The following is a 22,448-nucleotide window of genomic DNA, read 5'->3' on the forward strand; positions in this document are numbered from 1 at the left end:
GCACACGAACTGACAGCAACTCTCTCAGGTGAAAGCAAGTCAATACTGTTTTACAACTTTGTCCCATGCTGGCATTTTATTTCAGATGGTTGTATATCAATGTGACATGCTTAAATGAGATTGCAGTTGCCTCTGAAAATTTTAATAGTTTAAATTGGGAATTCTGCCATAAGTCCACAGTATCTTTTTTCAACAAAAATAATGCGCTGGACAGGAGCTATTACAACTTTTATAACAATTGACAAGTTGGCAAATAGTGCCATATAGCAGCAGTTCCAATGGCAAATGACTCCTAAGCCAGAATGTCTTACTTCAGCTTGAGATCATGGAAACAAATATGGAAGAGCAAGCAGACTTCAAAGCATACTTGTGTCCCCTCCAACGCTGCCTAATGCCTATCTGCTTTCCTAACAATGGTTTTGTGACTTATAGTCACTGGTACATCTATGGTCTTGTCAATCTCTTCATAGTCTCTAAAAGTCATGGAGTAATTTGTTGCTCAAGGTAGCATTGTAAGTCCCATTTTGCTAGGGACCTAGGAACATGTTAACACCTTGCCTGACTACCATTCTCTCTGGCCATGCTCCTCTCTGTCAAGTGAAGCCAAACTTCACATAATGGCTGCAGAATGAGAGAGATATGTTCCATCTTAGCCATCTTTCCCCTCCTTGACTATCCACAGGGATAACAAGGCACTTCCAATCCTTTCCACTCCAAGATAACTGAAGGACTTGGATGCTTTCACAGACAAGGGGTTGGAAGGACTTCCAAAAGGGCGCTCAAAAGGACTTCTGCTGACTTCAACTGTACAAGTATTTTCATAACAAAACAGGGAATACTTATGTTTATGTTCAGGAATACAATTGTTGTTATATGCAGTATAGCAAACTTTTGTATTCTTCTGTTTGAACGAAACTAAATCCACCAGGGGAAACAGGGGCTGTGCAGTGTCTGCCCAGTCTTCCACTATGTAAAATTATATGTATAAAGGTTTCAAAGCAGTCCCCTCAGGTTCTGGTAGAAAAGATGGCACTGAAGTACGAGTGGAGTCAGTGACTACGTGATTTCAGGACCGTCATGCTATTATAATGGTTGTGCAGGAGAACTGCAATGTATACTTCACCAAAACTTCATATTGGCTCAGGTAGCAGTTGTGGATTTCAACTCCAAACACCTGTGTCCATTAGCTCGAAGTTCAATTGCCTGGGCTTTGTCTATCATTAATTTTACTCATAAATAGCATACCATGTATCAAGGAGATAGACATGATACCTTAATTGTTCATGTTTTTCTCCTTAACATTTTGAAATGTGTATTTGTGAACCTGTATGTTACATGCAAAAGCTGTAAGGAATAGAAACTTTGATACACACTTGCCCTATGCTGGAGTACTTGAATCAATACCAGTTGTTCTGTAAAGTGACCTTTACTTCATGTCTGTAGTGATGGTAACCACCAACATACAACAGGTATGGGTTTGCTAACTTTTCATACTAGACCCAGTCTTTTTTCTTTTCTTTTTTAAAAGTCATCTGCTTTAACCAGGGTAGAACACATTCCCTTCTACTCAACTTCAGATGTTCTGATTGAAAAAGCCTTTTTTTCCTTTTCTGTATTCCAGATTCCCAATTTGTTGATAGTCTCTGCCAAATCATTTAGCTGTTCCCTGCCCCAGTTTCCTCATCAGTAAAATTAGGGCAAACATATTGCCTCCTTTGTAAAGTCCCTTGAAGTCTATGGAGGAAAGCTAGGTACAGAACAGAAGTTTAAAAGAACTGAGTTTTCATGGCTGTAGCATCTTCCACCATTGCAAAAAAGTCACCATAAGTTACTCAGAGGGTTAGAAAGGATGTCTTTAGGCGTGTCAGCTGTGCTGGGTAAAAAGACCTCAGCAGGACTCCAAAGTTGTTCAGTCAGGTTCAAGATTCAGATTGACACCCAGGTGGCTCGGACCACCGCCTCCTAAGCTACCCCGATCCTTTGAGCCACCTCCCAGACCTCATGCAGGTGCTCCTGAGGTAGCCCAGGTCCAGGCCTGCCTGGACGCCCCAGCTCTCTGCTCTGAAGCCCTGGCCCCTCAGCGAGGTGCCGTGCAGTGAGCGGGCTAGAAATACAAGGGTCCCCGCGGCACTCCGGGGCCGCTGCCTCCCGCTGGGAGCTGGCACGGCCGAGCGGCTGCCCCCCTTCCCGCGCGGTGCTCGCGTCTCGCCCGGCTCTTACCTTCCTGCCGGCCGGGGCCGCTCCGCCCTCGAACCGGCTCCTCAGGTCGTCCAGGGCGATGTGGAAGCGCTCGATCCTGCGGCGCCCGCCGGGCGGGTCCTCCTTGGCCACCTCCGCCCCGGCGCTGGGTGCGGCGCTGCCTCCGCGGCTGCTCTTATCCGGCGGCCGGCTCTCAGCTCGCCCGTCCGGGCCGCGGCCCGCCGCCGCCGCCCCGCTGCTCTCCTCCCCCTGCGGGGCCGGGGCCGGGGCCGGGCGAGCTCGCCTCCCCTCGGGGGCTTGCGAGCGCCTGCCGCGGCGGGCGGCGGCGGAGCCGTAGGGCCCCCGCGGGCTGCCCTTCAGCGCATCGCTGGACTCCCACCGCTGCCGGAGGAGCTCGAGGGAGCCCTTCTGGATCGGGAACTTGGCCAGCTCCAGCGTGCCCTGCAAAGCGACACGCGGCGGGGTCAGGGCATGCGGCACCGGCGCGGGAAGAGCCCCTCGCCCGCCCCCGCGAAGGCATCCCTCGAGGGCAGCTCAGGCCGGGGCACGCTTGGCCCCTTGTTCAGCAGAGGGGCCGAGGGCCGGGGCCGCGCGCTCCTGACATAAGCAGCCTCCCAAGGGCAAGAAGAGGCCCGGGCTGCAGGAAACAGGGGCAGGAAAGAGCCCGTCCCCTTCCATTTCCTGACAGGCACCACAGGCTGTTATGTGGAAGCCCCCTTATTGTTCAGAGCTGGGAAGAGCAGCATGAATAACCCCTGTGGCTGAAACAAATAGCATCCCAGTCTCAAGGGTTGGAGCACTTCCAACCTTTCCTGGCCTGGAAAAATTTACTGTAAATGCGTCCACTCTGAAGTGATGTAAGAGCCATGTTTTCACTGCAGTGGACCTGCTGCAAATGGAGGCCCCCCTCCACTGCCCTGGACTTTATGGAGTCAGGACTTGGTACCTGCCACAGCTGTCTACAAACTGGAAATGCAGCAGACCTTTCACAGTTGGAGCTGTACTAGCCTAAATAATGGGCTGCACACAGCTAGCTAGGATTGTCTGACCACTGGGGTTGGGACATGTGCAACCCTCTAGAGCCCAAAGCCATTGGCGTTCCCCCATCCAGCAGAGGGAATTCCATTGATGAACAGAGTGCTTCCCCTGCCAGACAGCAGGACCTGTCTGCCACCACGAATGTAGACTGAGACCCAGAAGGACCAACTCTGCATGTCCTAACTAGTCAGCAGCTGGAATTTATGCTCGTCTTGAACACAAAAGACAGAAGTATTTTTGCATGCCTTGAGGAAAATGCTCAACAACCTGACAGTCTCAAGAGTTTCATGAGTAAAGACAAGATACAACAAACAGGGACGCTCGATTCCTTCTTCCTGCACAAACTAGGCTGAAAAACTCCAATAGCAGTAAATTCCTCTGGACCTGACTCAGCATCTTTCTCTGGTAGAAAATACTGGTGGGACTTTGATGCCAATCTAGGGCACACATTTAAATAGGCTCTTCACTGGTAAATTCTTTGTCTGCTGTATGTCCCTTTGTAGTATTCAGTGGCTAGCAAGCACATTCAGAAAGGTGAGATGCCCTTTTGTATTCTAGTAGTTTTGTGCGAATGGAGGAAGGTTGTGGAAGGTAGCTTATTAAGTGTCACAGCTGTTGATGGTGACCTTATCAGGCTGGTTAAAGAGATAATTGATCCAAGGCTGCTCCTCCTGTTACTATAGCATCATACCTGCACCAATAATGTGTGTTAAAAAGTTCTCTGGAATAAAGATTTATGTTTCTACTGTAGGTACAGTTAGAGATGCCAGTCACAGACCACCATGACTGTTCAGTTTCCCAGTTAGTTTGCTGGCAACTTGGCCAGGAGCATATTAAGGTAATTAAGGGGAAGTAATTGAAAAATATGTACAAGTTGCTGGGTTTTTTGCAATACTGAATGGAAGAAAGGGAAAACAGTGATTATTTATATTTCACCTATTTCATTCTCTTACATTAAATCCTTCCTTGTTGCTTGAATATTTTACAGTTCTGTTAGTTATACTTTGCTTTCTCCTTCAAACATGTAAAGGGTAACCAAATATATTTCAAACTGAGATCAGTTACTTACAAACCCTGATTAACGATTCTATCTGAAATGGATATGAGTTACTAAACAGTATCTTTGTAAACTGGTAAAAGATTGCAACGTATAAGAAAATGGATGATCAAGGTAGATGCATTTTACTGAAATCACTGTGCTATCAATCAACAAGATGACAGTGACATGTGTTCATTTTAACAAGATAAAAAGGACCTGGCCTGTGTTTTAGGAAATGAAGTTAAGAGCAAGTGACAAGAATTGAGTCTGAGATCATGCCATGCATTTGCGTTTTCACAGGCCTGAATTTTGCTTATTGGCTTAAGCTTCTTTGTCTAGAGAGTAGACAAACACCAGGAGTCTTCCTCTGCCTGAAGAAGGGTACTTGTGCCCAAAAGCTTGTGAAGAACAGTTTTTTCAACTATTCAGTTAGTCTAAAAAACATATCACTTTTACCCAAGTATCCTTGCCTGACAAGCTAAAGCAGGTAAATCTAAAACAGCAGTATCTCTGTCATGGGAGCTGGAAGGAAGTATTATTGCTTTTATATTTTTTCTGTATGTCTTTGTGTCCCTATAGAACAGCGAGCTAGACTTCTGCAAGACACTGGGTACTGCAGTTAAAGTTCAGGGTGTTCTAGTTCTGGCCTATTTATTGGAAAATATCCAAAGTGGGCAAGGTCATTAATTAATCTTAGGAAACATCATCTCCTGCTAGAGATGGCGGAACTAGTTTGAGGAGTAGGTTTATTACTGGTAATGGACTAGGAAAAGGAAGTGATGTGTGTGGGCAGACAGAGGCCAAATGTAAGACCTTATCCCACAGTCATTAGTTGCAATCAATGGCAAGCACTCACAACCTTCTGTGGGAAAAGCCTTGAAAGAGGTTCTATAACAATGATATTTGGAAGGTTATCTTTATACATTAGTTATTGATATTTATTATGTCTTACATGCAGTGGGATTATTGTGTCATTGTTTCCCTTCATAATATGGTACGGGCTTTTTGGACATAGCAACAAAAAAGGTTTTTTGCATTAAGTTTTGAGCAAGGAAGTAAAACACTCTCATAAAATGTGATAACTTTAGAATCCAGAAAAGGATGTTTTTATCAGTTTCTGAAGTGTGATTCTAACCACAATTAACTTAACATTAGTACAGTGGTGCCCACTGAATGAATCAAGGACTCCAAGGTACTTGGTCAATTAGGGCCCAATTCAAATTCCATGGAAGTCAGCAGAAAGATCCAATTAACTTTCATGAGCTGTGGATAAGAGCCTTAATTTTTTGTTGCCCGTTGACCCTTGTCTTGGATCTACTCTCATATCTCTCCGTGCAGGTTCCTGCTTCTTTTTAAACATGTAGCTAACTCTTAATCTTGAACAACCTGTAGTGTTCTGAGTGAAAAAGAAAGTATTCTCAGTAAGGGTATGAGCAGGGGCTTTTTCTTACCTCCATACAAGGAATTGTGGCCTAATTCACCACTGTGTCACTGCAGTTTTATACAGATCTGATTCCACTGAGAACAAGGAAGTTGTACTAGCATAAAACTGGACTATTACAGTGGTACTCAGCTTCCCCTCCCCCATGCATTTTCATGATTACAGTATCAGTATCACAGTATAGACCCTTATATCCACACTGTTAATATGTCAGTGCAGTACATAAAGAAAAAGGAAATGGGGGTGAGGAAGCTAGGAGGGCAGAAATACTTAAACACATTAAGAACTATCTGTAAGTTTCTGCCCTTATTCATTCCTTGGCAAAATCATTCTGCGTACAAAGAGAAGGTAAATAAGAAGAGGTTAAGACAGGGGTTTGAAAGATGTGGCCTGCACAGCTGTATCATCTGGCCTCTGGTGCTGCCCTTGGGTCTTGGAGTAACCCACAGACAGCATGTGAAATGTGCCAGATGACACCCCCTCTACCTCATGTGCCAAAGTGGTGGAAAAGCCTCCATGTGCAGCACAACCCTGAAGCAGCCACACCACATGCAGCAGTCAGTCCAGGACTGTGCTGCACATGACAGCTGCTCCACAGCTCTGAGACGTGAGCACGTATGGCACCCACTCTGGATTTGGAGTGCAGTCTAGTCCAGCCCCCAGTGCCAGTCACCTGACCCCTGGGGCTGGTTGAGTTTAACACCCCTGGGATAAGAGGTGGACAGGAATTAGTTTATTTAAAGGTACGTAGGCCAAATTCTGTGTTTGATAATGCTTGTATAAATCTGGAATCTCTCTTTTGTATTCAGTAGATTAGACTTGTATTTACACTGAGGTCACTGAGAAGAGCATGCCTCCTTAAAGCTAAAATGAAGTTTAATTGCAGACTATGGCATTGCCTTTTAATTGTTGTTTTTTTACCATTGGAACAATGCTGGTATCTGACTATTGGACATTAGTTAACCAATCCATAAAGTATCTTACAGATCCTTTCTCTGTAATGCAGAATGTTTGTGTATAACAGCCACAAGGAGGAGGAGGACAACATTATTTTGCCATTTATTTCTTAGAGCTCTAAACACCATTTAACAAAAATATTTTTTTACACCTCATTGTCTATGGTATATGGATTTATGATAATTAGAGAAGGAAAAGGCCCGTTAGATCATGGAGTTCTCCTCCTCCTCCATTTCCAGAAAGAGCAACAACAGTCCCCTAGAGAGGAGATATCAGACATTAAACTGATGCTATGCTAGATCACAGAATCATAAAAGTTACAGAAAGAAAAGATTTATTATGTCTTAGCTAAGAGGCTAAGAAAAAGCGATGCATTTTTTGAAAACCCATAGAACATAAGCCTTTGAATGCAACAACCTCGGCCTGTTCCTACACTGAGCTTTTTTATGCCAACCTGCTATAATATAAGTAATGTGGGGTCTTCTATCAGGAGTCAGTGAAACATATTAGTGTTGAATAAATATGTTAATAGGTTAATGAGTTAAGTGTGTTGTTCGGATATTTTATTTCTGATTTTGCCTGCAGCCTTGCTGTCTGTCATGAATGGAAAAATGAGCTAGTGCACAAATAGGGAGAATTTCAGACAGGGTAGGGGCTAATGAATGAGTGCTGGATAATCAGTGCACGATGCTCAGAAAGTTGTTGTGACAGGCAACCGCTGTGTTCTCTCAAATTTGATATAGCTGTCAGTATTGTAGGGTGAGACATAGCATTTTGATGTAGATCTGTGAGACAGGTACTGTATGGCTTTGAGAAAAAAATCTGCTTCCTTATTACATAGTCAGGGAGCACATCCAAATGAGACTACTTATATGCTAATTCTTCTACTTTGTAAAATGCCAAAAGTCTGTACCCATACCTAGCACCCCTCAGATAAGTTGACCTTGTCTGTCCTCGCAGAGGTCTATTCCATCTTCCTCAACATGTTATCTCTGGAGGAGAATTGCCACACCCTTGTTTTGAATAAGGGCTGAAACCTGCTACCACCATACTCTGGAAACTTGAATTCATGTTTCTTTTCCTAAAGTGTCCTTAAAGAGAGTATTTTAACTCACCAGTTTTCACAAATAGTTTAAATAAAAGTGAAATGTATTTGGGTTTGAGTAGTAACAAAAAACTGCAAACAAATGCTCATCAGTATTTAAACACGATTAGTATCTGACCATTATGAAAAAGATTAATAAGTGGGCTCTTGCGTTGGGTCCCAATTCAACAGTCATAATTACTCAGTAAACACTTACATATATGCTTAAGTTAAGGTGTATCGTTACATACGATTGATTTCAATGGGTTGCTGCAGAGGAATGTGCTTAAGCATGTTCTTAAATGTTTCCTTTGACCCAAACAAGTAGCCAAAGTTTGGAATCCTATAGGTTTCCAAAGTTCCCTTCCTCTGCACACAACAGTAATCAAACAGGACACGTTTCTTTGCTTATAACTTCTAGCCAGTTCTTGAGCCAAAAGAACTGGTTCAAGAACTGGCTAGAAGTTATAAGCTCAGGAGCTTTTCTCCAGAGCCCCTGTGCCAGTGTTCCTGTGACTATATCTGGTGCTTTCTTCATGCCTTTCATTGCTCTCTCTCTCTTTTCTGCTTCTCTTTCCTAGATACATAAAACTCTATTAGACAACACCTAATCACACTTTATCCACATAAACCATTGTTTTAGGCAGTGATGTTCCTATATTGTGAATGCAATCAGCTGTAGTTTCAGCTATCTGGTTCCCTAATAAAACTTGCCTATTTTAGCCATCAGTTTTAGGAACAGTTACTTCAACTACAATACATTAAAAATTTTACTCTAGCATCTGAGTAATATATGTTTAAAATTCAAAGTTACAAGGCAGTGTGTTTGGGTGACTGGAAATTCACATACTTTTTTATTCTTTCAAAATCACCACAGGGTGCCCAATAAGTCCAAAGCTCAGATGATGCGAATTGGTAGGAATCCAAGGAATCCTAGCACTCACTGTAAACTTGCTCTAGGACCTCTGATGATAGTTTCTTAATTTACTTTAATGGGCTTTGGATCAGGAATTATCATCATTACAAGTCTGGGGACAGCTTCATTCTTCCTTCCAGTCCTCCCTCCCCCTCAAATAGATTTAATACATTTCATAGATGTTAGGGCTGGAAGGTACCTCGAAGATCATCGAGTCCATCTCCCTGCTGCAGGGGCAGGAAGTTCTTGAATGAGTCCAGAGTAGGTGCCTGCACCACTTCTGGAGGGAGTCTATTCCAGGTCTTGGGGGCTCGGACAGTAAAAAATTTTTTTCTTATGTCCAGCCTAAAATGTTCTTGTAGGAGTTTATGACTGTTGGCCCTTGATTTTCCTTGGGGCGCTCTGGTGAACAGATGTTTTCCCAGATCCTGATGTACTTATAGGCAGCCACCAGGTCCCCCCTGAGCCTGCGCTTTTCCAGGCTGAAGAGTCCCATGGCTCTCAGCCTCTCTTCATAAGACCTATTCTCTTGCCCTCTGATCATGCATGTCACTCTTCTCTGGACTCTCTTAAGCTTCTCAACACCCTTCTTGAATTGTGGAGCCCAGAATTGGATGCAGTACTCAGGCTACAGCCTCATCATGGCTGAATACAACGAGTTAAGATGACACCCTGAGATTTACTTGAGAAGCATCTATAGATGCAAGCCAGGGTTTTGTTTGCTTTACCAGCTGCGACATCGTGTTGGTGGCTCATGTTCATCTTGTGGTCAATCATGACCCCCAAATCTCTTTCAGCAGTGGTGCTAGCAAGCATAGCAATGCTTAGTCTATAAGTATGCTGCGGATTTTTTCCTCCAAGGGGGAGTACCTTACATATATCAGTATTGAACGTCATTGGTATTGTGTCCGCCCACTTACTAAGTTTATCTAAATCAGCCTGGATCACTAGCCTGTCCTCAGGTGTGGATGCCATGCGCCGCCTATGCCCCATGACTTCAGCCTGAATCAGAACCAAATATATGAACAGTAAAGAATAACCTCTTTCCCCCATATGTTTTGCATCTCTGGCTATTGAGCTTATTCACCCAGTAACATCTGTAGGATGGGTCTCCCTTTGCCTTACTCTTGTGTAGATTTACAAGCACATATTGAGTTCAGCAAAACTTTGTGAGCAGTTTGTCTGAAAACCACTAGTACAAGATAGAGGTACAGAAATCACATAGGGTGCTGCTGTTTAATTATGAACTAATTAAAACATCTAAGTTTTAGCTATATGTTAAAATTGCAAATTCCCTTATATCAGAAATAAATTTAGCCATAGGAAATCAACCTGATTTTAAAACTATTTCATGGATACATATTTTTAAATGAAGGTATTTTGGTAAAATTCTTGACTCCTTCAATTTTTTAAAATTTACCTAAAAGATGTGTTTAATAAAGGTGGTTGAAATCATTACATTTATCAGCTTTACCATCTTTAAAACAGGTTTCTAATCCTCTCACTGGTAGTTTAAATTATTATAAAACATCAATGGGGATTTGAAGTGTACGATGAATATTTGCTAATAACATGACATTAATATTAATTGTTTCCCAGCTGTGTAGGGGTTTAGCCTCTAAGAATGGGGATTGATAAATTAGAGGAAATAAAGAGAACACAGGCACGGACTTCAGCCTGAATCAGAACCATTATTTCAAACTGTCTTTGTCAACTTAAATTTTTTATTTCACTGGCCATTTGTCAAGGTGAAGTTGTTTAAATGCTAGGATGAGATGACTTGTCTTACTGCTTTTGTCAAATTCCTGATTTTCCCCCGTCCTTCCACTATTTTTATCTTTCAACTTGCTGTATTTTATCCATGAAGCTCTTGAGCACTTTCTTTTCCCTGACCAGAAAATTAACCTGGATGGTAATTTAATTAACAGAATCAATTTACTGGCTTGCTTAAATTACCACCAAGCCCCCTACGGATGAGGCAGAAAAGACTCTAGAGTTGAGTCTGTAATTTCTTTTAGCGCTAAGATTTACCAACTCCTTTAACTGCTGGTGGTAGTGGAGAGTGGGGAAAGCGACCTCTGCCAAATCACTGCTCTTTGTTTCATGTTGGGGGCAGCATTAGTCACCCTCTCTGTGCTCTGTGCGCCTATGCTAGTGCCCAACAAAACATATTCTATGGCAGGTATGGGACTGGGGCAGGACACCCTTCCCTCTGGGAGACTGGGAAGCACTGTGACTCCCTGAGTTAAGTACCAACTACTTCGTGGACTGCTCCTGAAACGTGGAAAAATTCATAGAACCATATGCTGAGATCTTGCATAGATCCTTGGGATCAGAATTTACATGAAGAAAAGGACAGGTCTAGACAATTGGGCCACATCCTCTCAACCTCACTTATCAACATTGCTAGGAACACTAATAGAATATAAGACTTTCATAGCTTTTCCATAGCACCCCTATGTGACAAAGAGCCCATCCATTTAATATAGGTCCAGAAACAGCTGTGACAAAAAGAAAGTGCAGCTGCACTACAGCTGTGCTGCTACAGTTGCCAGCTCTCAACAGTTCTATAAAAGACCAACTTGAATTTTTCATTGTATGTAAATGTATTTAACAGATTAGGAAGAAGTATCATGTAAGCCTATGAATTTTGCAAATTTCTTCATTTAATTGCAATTATTTGGTGATTTGTTTTTGAGTTCAAAACAATGACTCTTATGAGTATTTGCTTTCTGCAAAGAAGACTATTCATGGTACTCTCTCTTTTCTCAGATTGGATAAATTAAGGTTTATAAACAGGAAAAATGACTTTTACTGTTTGCAAATTATGTTCAGACTTGTTAGATGAATACATTATGTGAATAATTAAAAGAGGTTTTCAGAACTGTCATGAGAACAGTTCTGTAGTGCATGCTTTTTGTCAAATTTTAGTTGTATGACTATACTCAGGATGTTTTTTTTTCTCCAAATAGTCTTGGATATAAACTCACTTATGTGTATATTCACAAATAAGTAAATACACATATAAGTAAATAGTCACAATACCAGCAAAATTAATTGTTTTATTTGCAAGAATATTTGTGAATACTTTTGATCACACAAGGAATCATATGATCATGCACACTGTACTATGGATTCCAAGCAAGTCCTCTTTTGACATTAGAAAGAAGTATTTTTCCTGTGGTTGATAAACAATTACTGCTGCTCAGTACTTGATAATAAATCTATACAACAATGCTTTCTTTTTTTAAGTGAGGAACAAACCAATCAAATACAGAAATTTCCCATCCAATCAGGAAAAAAAGATAAGAACAAAATCAAAGATTTGCTGCATCCTTGATAATGCCAGATTGTTGTAGGGCAGGCCAGCCAGCCTGAAAAAGCTGGTCATTTACCTTTATGAACCCTAAGAATCATTAAACTTAGGATTCCATGTGGAAAAGGGCTAAAAAGTCCCTAAGTCACAACAGTCTATGACCTGGCCCTGAAACAGTGACAGAAAAGAGAAAGTTGGTGAAGAGTGCCTTGCATTCAAAAACTTGCCTAACTCTATCCCAACTATGCAATTGGTCCAATAAAATATATCGCCTAAAGATATCTCTGTTGCCTAGACAAATTTCTGTTGAGTCACTTGACTAGGTGGAAAACTAACAAGATTCACAATACCATGTGCATGTGAAGCAATATAATAGAGTAATACTAATATGGCTGTAATTAGTTTGTATAAGACAAACTCACATACTGGGTGGTATTTTTTCCTCTCCTAGTAAAATCAAATAAAGATGTTAATTATGAGGAGGGAATTTTCTGTTAGGTTCCACTGTTGTTCTGTCAAAGAGAATGGGCTTTCCAATGTGGAATGGGCTGTCAGGTCCCATTCCCTCCATATCCTAGACAAGAACAAGTGGCTAGGAGAACTCTCACAACAGTTCTTCCTTTCTGAAATACCATGGCTCCAGTGAAAATGCACTGTTGTGAACAACTCTAGCTGCCCTTTACGCAGGTTTTAAGGAAAAGTTAAGACTGCCACAAGTCCAGTTTACAGTGCCATGATGCATCCTAGAATGCCTAGTTCTCTCCCTACCCAACAGTTAGCATTTCTTCTCCAATGTGGTTCAAGACCATCCCTAGGGTCCAAAAAGGCCATAGGAGCAGAGGCAGACTCCTTTCTTGACACAGGGAGGGAATGGGGTTCAGTTCCTGTTATATATTGCCTGGTATTTTCCACTGGATCCCACATAGGGTTTTCCACCGAGCAGTACTGTTCCTTTTCCCTATTAACTGGAGTCCAAGTCAGAAGATCTAGATATATGTTCACACACTCCTGAGGTTTCTCTGAGTTTGTGTGGCTTCAAAAGCTGCAGCTTTTTTGCAGATACATACAGCCTCCAGTATCTATAACATTTCTACATCTAAAATACAACCAGCTCTTAAATGAAGCAGATCAAACGAGAGCATAAAATGAGCTAGAATTATTTTTGACTAATATGAAACTAAAAAATGCTTTAATACGCAAGTCATATATTGAGAAAATTGGTTTAATTTTAGCTGGCATCTTACAAGCAAAGCTTCAATCTGATCTAAATATACGTGTCTAAAATAAAAATCCTTAAGAAACAGAATTTGAAAGGTAAATGACAAGTGACTCTTATTATTGCAATGATAGAAGGTGGTAGTGTTCTGAGGAAACTCATACTGGATTGCTAATTCTCAAGTAACATTCCACATACTCTTGTATCCAAAATGGGTACTTTGTTTCATTTAATAGGAAAGGACTACAAATTTGTGCATTATTCATATTTGTGAAGAGTAAAGGCAATACATTTGTTTATATTTCTTTTATCTCCTCATTTTCATTGTTAAGTGAACAGTCTCAGGCATCACACTAGATAACCTATTTCAAACAATTAATTAAATTGAATATTTGTAAGGAGTTTATCTTACCACTGTGTTCAGTCAAGTATTCTCTCTTGTGATTCTGCTACAGCTGCTGTGTACCTGTTAAAGGAAAACACAAATGTAAAAAGTTTTTTAATTCGTTGATTTCATCTAACTAATGAACATGGAGCATGGTAGACATACGTCTGATAGCAGTTACAAGACACCAAATCTCTTATATGCTCGTCTTGCCAATGTATTATTTAGTAAGGCATGGAAGAAAGCAGCACACTTTCTGCCATTCCTGTCTGTATTGTGTACTCACCTTACACTGCTTAGCAGTGGTAAAAGCTGGAGGCAACAGCTTTTGTTTCAACACTCTATAGAAGGGAACAAAGGACAAACTGTAGTAATGATCATTTGCTCATAAATGCTTAGATGGGTTTGGAAAAGACATACATTTGCTATCTCATAAGTAAGAGGGATAAACAAGAAAGAATGATAGGCTTTAAATATTAGTCAGATCAGGTTATGGCACTGTGTTTTTGTGCAGTTCTTAGTAAATGGACATTATTTTTCAAAATAATAAGAGGTTATTAAAATTGTATTGTTTCAAAGTGTTGGATTCTCCATCAAAAACCTGTATGTTATAAATGATACAGGAATAATTTATAGAAAACTTGAGTGGTTAAAAAGAAATTCTCATTTTTGCACTTAATTTTCTTCTTTGCTCCATACTAGTGGATGTTCATGTGACTTATTGACATTTCTTTGTGATAAACTGTGATCAAACATTTAGACTAACCATTAGAAAATTATTTTATCCCTCTAATTCCCCTTTTTTCTAGTCAAGTGAATATCCAGTACTTTCATCTGAATGAGGTACCACTCCAAATGACACTGTTGTTGTGTATAACAGAAGAATGTAAAGGACGAAATACATTTTTCATTTACCATTCTAAATATTAGCATTTTAAATGTTTGAAACTTATAAGTTAAGGAAGATATAATATGGATATTAGAAAGCACTGAAATGACTTGAAAGTCTAGTCCATCTACTTATCAAATATACGATCCATGGCTAGCAAAGTAATCCCTGAAGATTTTTATAACTAACCAATATACTGGGAAGTTAAAAGAGTCTGAAGGCTGATCTAAATTGCATCTCAGTCCATTTTAGGTTTAGATTTTACACTGATCCAGGATCAAGTGGAAAGTTGATATAGTTTTCCTTTTTAGACATATGCCAAAAGAAGATTAGCTAGAGCCTGTTATCTCACTTAGTGGTCCTTGCATCTAATTGTTGCAACTCTGCTCAATGAACATGAATCTCAAGACCAGTTTGTCTCTGGAAGAAAATTCAGCAACATCAAGTCAGAATATGTTTTAGTGCAATGTGTTTGTTTACTCTGTATATACAAGGCTTTGAACATAGGTGGTCCCAAATGGCACTCTGGCAATCTTTTTCATAATTCTTGGACCAAACACTGGGACTCAAGTATCTGTACATTACATTGCTGTCTGCAGTGTAGATACACCCCAACCATAAGAATGCCAACCAATTTCCACTAATATACAATATGATAATCATAGACATCTTTCATATTCACAGCAGTCCACATATCTGCTCATACTATAAATGAAGGAGGCTGAATACAGCAGTTTTTTTAAGAAGCAAAAATGTTGACCCCATTTTAAGAAGTTTCCCTCTTCTGAACAGAACTTAAGCATAGTAACAAAATTAAGTGCTGTCCTATATTAAGTGGTGCCAGAGGACTGGAAGAGGGCCAATGTGGTTCCCATCTTCAAAAAAGGGAGGAAGGAAGACCCGGGGAATTATAGGCCAGTTTGTCTTACCTCGATCCTGGGTAAGCTTTTTGAGAGAATTATTCTGGCACATGTCCACGAGGTCCCAGCAGGGGAGATTATGCTTAGGAGCAACCAACACAGGTTCATTAGTGGCAGGTCCTGTCAGACCAACCTGGTGGCCTTCTACGACCAGGTCACCAAATCTTTAGATGCAGGGGTAGCAGTGGACATAGTCTTTCTGGACTTTTGAAAGGCCTTTGACACTGTCTCTCACCCTGTTCTCATTAAAAAACTAGGGGACTGTGGTGTCAACACCTACACAGTCAGATGGGTGGCCAACTGGCTGGAGGGCTGCACCCAGAGAGTGGTGTTGGATGGGTCATGTTCTACCTGGAGGGATGTGGGCAGTGGGGTTCCGCAGGGCTCGGTCCTCAGGCCTGCACTGTTCAACATCTTCATCAGTGACTTGGACGAAGGGGTAAAAAGCACCCTGTTCAAATTTGCTGATGACACTAAGATGTGGGGGGATGTAGGCATGCTAGAAGGAAGGAATAGGCTACAATCGGACCTTGACAGGTTATGGGGGTGGGTGGATGAGAATAGGATGGGATTCAACACTGACAAGTGCAAGGTGATAAACCTGGGGAGGAAGAACCAGCAGCATACCTACAGGCTGGGGAACTCCCTTATCATTAGTGCAGAGGCAGAAAAGGATGTTGGAGTCATCATTGATGCCAAGATGAACATGGGCCGGCAGTGTGGGGATGCAGTCAGCACCTTGTCATGCATCCACAGATGCATCTCAAGCAGGTCCAAGGAGGTGATCCTCCCCTTCTATGCGGCACTGGTCAGGCTGCAGCTGGAGTATTGTGTCCAGTTCTGGGTGCTGCATTTCAAGAGGGATGTGGACAACATGGAGAGGGGCCAGAGGAGGGCCACTCGCATGATCAGGGCAGGGCAGGCCGTACGAGGAGAGGGTAAGGGACCTGAACCTGTTCAGTCCCCACAAGAGAAGGCTGAGAGGGGATCTAGTGGCCTGTTACAAACTAGTTAGAGGGGACCAGCAGGCATTGGGAAAGTCCCTGATCCCCCAAGCGCTCCCAGGAGTGACTAGAAATAATGGTCACAAGCTAGCAGAGGGTAAATTCAGATTAGACATCAGGAGGCGCTACTTCACGGTCATGGCAGCTAGGATCTGGAACCAACTTCCAAGAGAAGTGGTGCTGGCTCCTACCGTGGGGTCTTTAAGACAAGGCTAGGCAATCACCTTGTTGGGGTCGTTTGACCCCAGTACTCTTTCCTGCTAGGCAGGTGGTTGGACTTGATGGTCTGCTCAGGTCCCTTCTGACTCTACTAACTATGCAACTATGTAGAGAGACTTAACAATGTTTAAACAAATTTTTGAACTAGGGCCGTAGTTGCTTGCATTAAAATGACAGCCTAAATATTGTCCTCTGATAAAACCCATAAAAATAAAAACTTTGTGTGATATAAATACAGAGTCCTTTAGAATGAACACAGCAGTATATTCAATTACTGCAGCTCAAAGATGGGCTAGTATAAGTCAACACCATTAAAGGTGGAGAAGGAATTCAATACATTGAGGAGACTGTTTGGTGGACCACATCTCATTCCATCTGTAATCTCAGAGCATTCAGTGGCAATATTTTTTTAGCAAAGATGTTTTTGTTTAAAAAAAATTAGAATTTTGTCTTTGCTCTTTATCCACCTCTTTCGCCTGTGCTGTTTTTCATACTGGGAACAATTAAAACTAGTTCTCATGGGACCACCAGCAAGGGGGAGGGGTACAGGAACAGGCACCAGCATTGGGTGGGCAGGGGAGAGCAGAGGGATGGGGGGCAGCAAGTGAGTAGCAGACATGGGGCATGTTGTGGCAGGCAAGCAACAGGGAGGCAGGGGGAAGGCAGCAGAAGGGCAGTTGGCGGGGGGGACGGGCAGAGGTGCACAAGGGGGACAAATGGGTCAAGGAATTGGGGGTCTAGACCCTTAACTCCAGCACTGCTTTTCCTTCCACAATACTGGAGAGGGGGATGAATTTAAGATGATCCTGCAATAATTAGATTATAACAAATTAATATTTTCCATTTATAGAATATAATTATTGCAGGGCCATCTTAAATTTGAAGTCATCTTGCGTTCAGGCAAATATAACACATAGTAGGGATGTGCAGAGCAGGCTGTATTCAATTCGGATTTGGCTCGATTTGAGGGACAGTGTTTCGATTTGCTGATTTGGATCACTGTCCCCAATTTGATTTGGCCAAATCCGAATCTGAAGATTCTCTGATTTGGAGAATCAGCAATTCGGCCGTAGACATGGCTTTATATGTTTTATCTACATACCTCGAGGTACCAGGCATGGCTTGTGAATGCTAAGATGGTGGAACAGATGAAGCATCCCACAGGAGCTGGGGGGGCACATGCTCAGCAGCGGACCCAGAAGTGGAAGTACTTCTGGTCTACTTCTGGGTCCACCACCAAGTGCACAATTGGCCACGAGGGGACCCGGGGTGCCCTCCCAAACCCAGGAGGCACCAGTTACTGAGCCGGGGAGTCCCCCTTGAGCTCCATGGCAGACCCAGAAGAGGACTAGAAGTGCTTCTGGATCTGCTACTCCCGTGGGAAGCTTCATCCACCCTACCATCTCAGCGTTCATGAGCTGCCTGGTACCTTGAGGTATGTAGAAAAAACATATAAAGGTGTGTCAATGGCCAAATCATTGAATCTGTCCAAATCAAATCAGAGGCTTCTGATTCCATTCAGAGAAATTAATGGGTCTCCTGATTCGATTCAGATTCAGAGATTCAGCCACCAAATCGGGTCAAATTTCTTCTGAATCCAGTTGGTGACCAAAACTTTGCACAGCCTTAGCACATAGCATTTCATAATGAAGACTTTCCAGAGGAAAGAACTGAATTTACCATAAATGGAATATCAAGACAAATGGAATGTTTCTGAATGCAAAGTTAGAATAAAATATACCTTTATTATTACAGTGCTTTGCATTTGAAACCTTACTTTTCCTTTTTATTGTTGTCAAAGTATTGAAAACAATAGAAAACATGAAAACCAACATGATCTAGTCAAACACTGGGACAAATATGTGATGTAAATGTGAGAGGGAAAAATGGAAAATAAGAATACAACACATACACTTAAGACTCTGAAAGAATATAATGTGAATGTGTATAACATAGGGAATGAGGAGAATAAATGAGATAGACAAAATGTACCTGGTTTCAAAGTCTGAAGAATTGTCTTCTGACATGTGACTTGAATACAGAGAACTAATACACAGAGCTTTCTTTGGTTAAAATCCTGGAGTAGAATATACTCCTAGTGGCTGCAAATAATCTAACAACATCAAATGTTTTAATCAGGAGTTTTGTCTGATTATAAATAATGGACCTGATCCTGAATCCATTTAATTCTTTGGGAGTCTTTCTATTAACTTCAAGAGAAGCACATCTGGCCTAATGTAATAATAACAGTAGCCTTAAAAATTCTTTCTCAAGCTGCAAATGTACCACTTTCATTTTAATAATTTATTAGCAGCACTGTTTTTACATTAATGCATCTGGTTCTTCACCCGAGAGATTTACATCTGAAATGTTGTAGAAGAAAGCTTTATTAGTTAGGATTAACTAGTTATTTCTTCAACTGCCAGTTTATGTAAGGTTCTATTTTGTTTTTGTTTTTGAGGGCCTTAAGGCTTTTGAGCAACCAGAAATACAACTTGTTTTAGTTTAGTTTCTTTCTTTACATCTACTTGCTTTCATTCTACAGTTCAGACATCAAACAACAAGCCATAAAAATCCCCTCATTTTCATTGCCTTCTATAGCTGAAACAAAACAAACAAAACAAAAATCCCCAAACCCTGAAGGCCTTCTAAAAATTAGAACATGTGGGAATAAAAAGGGCACTAAAACTATTGCCATTTTGTTATTTTTGAAGGCTGCTGGAGGAATATGAAAGAATATTTTCTTTCTTTTAAATTAACAGATGTAGGCACCTCTCAAGTCCTTTTAAGACAATACCCTGTTTATTTGGTCCTTCTGATATATAAAAGGTCATTTGTGCTCCAAAACCTTTTATTGTGCAGGTTCCATTCTACAAGTAATCCTATGTTGTGTTCTATGTTCCTGTTGACATTTTAACTTCTAAAAAATCAGAGATTAAAGACTATTATTATTACTGCTGACCTGTTCACCAAGGGGTTGATTTCCATAGGACACTTATTTTCAAATCTATTCCATACATCCACATCCAGAGATGCATTTGCAGAAACAACAAATGCTAAAATGTGTTCCGTAAGGATTAACCTGAGTGTAGATTTCATAGGAAATGATCTGTGGAACTGCAGTCTCTGGGAGCTTAGTCTGAGAGTTTTCTACAAAGATAGTTTTTAGTAAACAGTGGGTGCATCTACACATGATGCTACATTGCCATAGCACTAGCGGGCACACACAACTATGTCACCATATCAATGCACTTCCTCGGTATACCACGTTGCTACGGCGACATAGTTGCTAAAAATACCTGTGCGCTGCTGGTATGGTGAAGTACAGGCTGTTATTGCGCTATCATTTATTACTTCCACTAACAATGGTGTCATAGGGGCACATGTAGATACACCCCCTATAGACCAAGTCACTTTTTAAAAGAGTAAATACATTTACAAATTGGCTTTTATAGTAGTTAATTTTCATAATCATTTTTTACAGCATTTAACTATGTATTAAACCTGCTTTTCAGTTTCAGTTATAGCTGTGCTCATCAATGCCACTATACTTAAGATTTTGTCTGTTTTTATTATAATCAGAATCCTCAATAGGAACAGGCTTAAGACTGTTAAAGGTCAAAATCTGCAGTGTTCCTACAGGACCACTTATTTTAGAAGACCATGGAAATTTAAAATGTGTTATCTTGGGGGCAGATTTTGTGGCAAGCAAAACTCCTCTTAGATTTAAAAAGATAAAAAGATTATGTTCTGTAGGAACACTGCAAATATTGTCCATTAGCAGTCTTGAGGCTTTTCCTTTTGAAGGCAGTGAGAGTTTTGTCATTTTCTTTGAACTGAGTGGGATCTAGCCTAAGTGGACCTTATTGCCTCTTCTCACGCAGTAAACCTAAGTGGAGATATTGCAGAGGTTCTTATCTTGAACATTTGTTATTTGAGGTGAAAGTGCTTTACTCTTAAATAGATTTTTCAAGATTTAAGCCTATTTGAGGCATATATAAAAGTAAGCATTATATACATTTCTTACAGTTTCAGTCTTTTTTAGAGACTTAAAAATTACTCCTCTTTAAAATACGAAATCTCAGATATATTTTTATTTATAAAGTAAATAAATGGTTTGAACAATAACCTCTAGAATTTCAGTCCTGTGTTCTTTATCACTAGTCTCTCCTTTCTCTCTTAAATGTTTTACTGCCATCATATATACTTTTACTTTTTTTCTGAATTAGCAAAACAAAAATCAATTTTCTGCCTTTTAATTTTGTTTTATTCCTTTCAGAGTTAAACCAGTTCAGAGTTGGATGAACTGGTGCAGAAAATCTGGGCATGCTGCCAAAACAGATGTTCACTTTCAAGGAAATAAGACTGAGAGACTATTTCAGGTCCAGCTGTATTTTTAATTCAGCCCATATTCAGGAATGGCAATGCAGAGGTCATCATATATCTCCTTTAGGCATGATATCAACCAGTGGGCTTGGAAAGGTATCATGAACTGTTTTTTCTTTGGACATGATTTCTCTTCTCAGGACAAATGTTTTGCAAGCATGATGGTACTGTCAAAACAGGATACTTTACAGTAATGACCAGTGTTTAAGATATCATTGCCACATCAGGTCAGCCAGAGAATTTGTATTGTTCTCTTTTAATCTTATGATTTTCATAGTCCTGTGTCTCATAATATGGCCCTGTATGTAGCATTTGTGAAATCTTCCATCGTGAAAAATGTTTTCAGGAGTCAACTGATCCTTTATACTTTGTGTTTCTCTGTAGTCATATATCTCAGTTGTTAGATTAGCTTCTCTTTTGTCTTTTGGCCTGATGACTCTTGATCAAAGGCAATTTAAATATTTCCAGGTCAACTAAACATCATTCCCCACCTGTGGGGATGCATTTGGCAATATCAACATGCATTTTGACGTCCTCATTTGTGTGTCTGTGTGTGAAGGCAGTTATATTTAAGTTGTTCCTATCACAGGAAGGTTAGCACAAAATTGAGGCAGGCAGAGGTTTGTAACACAGGTTTTGAGATTTGCTTAAATTACCCTTAATTAGTGGACTATGGATTCGACTAGTTGACCTGCATCTGAATATGCACTTTGTCCCATACTCTATGCTGAGCACAAATCCAAACATTGTAGTGCTTGAAATCCAGGTCTAGACCTGAATTTTGCAGGCCCAGCTCTACTCTGGCAATATTCCCAGCACTGTGATTGAACATTGGGCTTAGCAATGCCATATGCAATTAAAAATGCTATCCTAGAAGTACTGCTAAAATTGCTAAAGGTGACTTACTGCTTGAGTTTCCAGGCTACCTCATAAAAAAGGAAAAGATCTTTTATACAGTGCAAATATGCCTTCCTCTAAGAACAGAAAAACACAGCATTAACATTCTGATGACACCTTGAACTGATGTTTCTTTATGTATTTTCATTTGAATAAATATACTAAGTGCTGCTTCTTGCCCAGACTCTTGATAATGGCGTTGATAATCTGAAAGGAGTTCTTGATTGTACTGATTAGGATTGCTACTTTGATGAAAAGTCTCACACTGATATTGTATTGGAAAGAGTCAAAGAACAATGCAAGTCATAAAGGTAACAAGATGGAAAAGAAAAGCTAACCATCTTTAGCTTTTCAAGCATAACCAGGAAAAAACGTGGGACCAAACTAATCACCAGCATAACTCTGTTTATCTCAGAGGGGTTAGTATCATGCGGGATGAATTTGGCCACTAATGAAATGATTCTCTGAAAGGGAACTGGGTGTATTATACACAATGGCAATTGCATTCATGTGATTGGTAGGTTTTTCATAAATCTGAGATT

General features: G+C 40.8%; 1 protein-coding gene and 1 long non-coding RNA gene across 3 annotated transcripts in view; one reads left to right on the top strand and one right to left on the bottom strand.

Moving 5' to 3' along the window:
- The window catches only part of XIRP2 (xin actin binding repeat containing 2), a 204,940-nt gene extending 202,517 nt beyond the window's left edge, over positions 1–2,423 (bottom strand). The window contains exon 1 of one of the 2 annotated variants that reach the window (XM_090045563.1): positions 2,221–2,423. The gene's annotated coding sequence lies outside the window, so the exon portion shown is untranslated. The remainder of the gene's footprint in view (positions 1–2,220) is intronic. The other variant, XM_090045559.1, reaches the window with a different exon arrangement.
- A 1,309-nt stretch (positions 2,424–3,732) lies between these two features.
- Positions 3,733–21,963, top strand: LOC149867519 (uncharacterized). The gene is made up of 3 exons (XR_016442081.1): positions 3,733–3,771; positions 3,989–4,075; positions 20,903–21,963. It is a non-coding gene; the product is annotated as an uncharacterized LOC149867519 (long non-coding RNA).
- The last annotated feature ends 485 nt before the right edge of the window (positions 21,964–22,448 follow it).

Source organism: Crocodylus siamensis, chromosome 4, assembly GCF_052110815.1.
Source record: "Crocodylus siamensis isolate JL-2025a chromosome 4, ASM5211081v1, whole genome shotgun sequence".
NCBI classification, from domain to species: domain Eukaryota; kingdom Metazoa; phylum Chordata; order Crocodylia; family Crocodylidae; genus Crocodylus; species Crocodylus siamensis.